The sequence below is a fragment of the Sapajus apella genome, unplaced genomic scaffold, assembly GCF_009761245.1.
Source record: "Sapajus apella isolate SASKATOON/1434 unplaced genomic scaffold, GSC_monkey_1.0 scaffold169, whole genome shotgun sequence".
NCBI lineage: Eukaryota > Metazoa > Chordata > Mammalia > Primates > Cebidae > Sapajus > Sapajus apella.
The window spans coordinates 1,141,708-1,143,525 of NW_022437109.1; the positions used below are offsets into that span (position 1 = coordinate 1,141,708).

The window sequence follows — 1,818 nt, forward strand, 5'->3', positions numbered from 1 at the left end:
TAGAGTCAAGGGTGGGAGAAGAGCGGAGCATGTGAGCAGCACAGCGGCCTTCTCTCCTCTCCTCACCTCGCTCTGGTGGCCTACCTTTACCTGTCCACCTGCTCAGTGCCCAGAACACCTTCCACCATGACCACCTCAGCAAGTTCCCACTTAAACAAAGGCATCAAGCAGGTGTACATGGCCCCCTGCCTCAGGATGAGAAAGTCCAGGTTATGTATTTCTGGAACAATGGTTCTGGGGAAGGACTGCACTGCAAGACCCGGACCCTGGACATGAGCCCAAGTGTGTGGAAGAGTGGCCTGAGTGGAATTCTGATACCTCTAGTACTTTACAGCCTGAAGGCTCCAACAGTGACATGTATCTCGTGCCTGCTGCCATGTTTCGGGACCCCTTCCGTAAGGACCCTAACAAGTTGGTGTTGTGTGTGAAGTTTTCAAGTACGATCGAAAGCCAGCAGAGACCAATTTGAGGCACACCTGTAAACGGATAATGGACATGGTGAGCAACCAGCACTCCTGGTTTGGCATGGAACAGGAATATGCCCTCATGGGAACAGACGGGCACTCCTTTGGTTGGCCTTCCAACCGCTTCCCAGGGCCCCAGCGTCCATATAACTGCGGTGTGGGAGCAGACAGAGCCTACGGCAGGAACATCGTGGAGGCCCATTACCGGGCCTGCTTGTATGCTGGAGTCAAGATACAAGCAGGGACGAATACCAAGGTCATGCCTGCCCAGTGGGAATTTCCAATTGGACCCTGTGAAGGAATCAGCATGGGAGATCATCTCTGGGTGGCCTGTTTCATCTTGCATCGTGTATGTGAAGACTCTGGAGTGATGGCAATCTTTGATCCTAAGCCCATTCCCGGAAACTGGAATGGTTCAGGCTGCCATACTGACTTTAGCACCAAGGCCATGTGGGAGGAGAATGGTCTGAAGTACATTGAGGAGGCCATCGAGAAACTAAGCAAGCAGCACCAGTACCACAGCCACACCTATGGTCCCAAGGGAGGCCTGGACAATGCCTGAAGCCTAACTAGATCCCATCAAACCTCCAACATCAGTGACTTTTCTGCTGGTGTAGCCAATCGTAGCACCAGCATACGCATTCCTCAGACTGTAGGGCAGGAGAAGAAGGGTCACTTTGAAGACTGTCGCCCCTCTGCCAACTGCATTCCCTTTTCTGAATTCAGAAGCCCTCATCTGAATGTGTCTTCTCAATGAAACCAGCAATGAGCCCTTCCAGTACAAAAACTAAGTGAACTGGACCTCCCGCTGTGAGCCCCTCCTGCTTCTTTATCCCACTCCAACTCTTCCCCCTCTACCGGTTGTCCCAATTGTAACTGGAAGGGTGGAATATCAAGGTTTTTTTTTTTTTTTTTTTTGTTTGTTTGTTTTTTAAATTCTTGTGCCCAGTTAATCTTGCTTTCTTTGTTTGGCTGGGATAGGGGGTCAAGTTATTAATTTCTTCACATCTACCCTCCTTTTTTTCCCTATCACTGAAGCTTTTTAGTGCATTAGTGGGGAAGAGGGAGGGGAAACATAACCACTGCTTCCATTTAGTGGGGTGCACCTCTCCAATAGGCATAGGTACCCGGACAGAGCATGTTTGCAGTAGGTGGACTTTTCTTTGAAGAAGCTGAAAGGGGAAGACCTGGGTTACTCTGGTTAGGTTAGGACTTGCCCTCATGGCAGAAACTTTTCTTTTTTTTTTGCTGAGATGGAGTTCCACTCTTGTCACCCAGGCTGTACTGCAATGGCGCGATCTCAGCTCACCGCAACCTCCACCTCCTGGGTACAAGCAGTTCTCCTGCCTCAGCC

The 1,818-nt window shown here is 50.3% G+C and overlaps 1 pseudogene across 1 annotated transcript; it reads left to right on the forward strand.

Annotated features, from left to right (window-relative positions):
* LOC116542494 lies at nt 1-1,372 on the forward strand (annotated as a pseudogene). Its single transcript, XR_004265246.1, has one exon. The product of XR_004265246.1 is annotated as a glutamine synthetase pseudogene (transcript).
* The last annotated feature ends 446 nt before the right edge of the window (nt 1,373-1,818 follow it).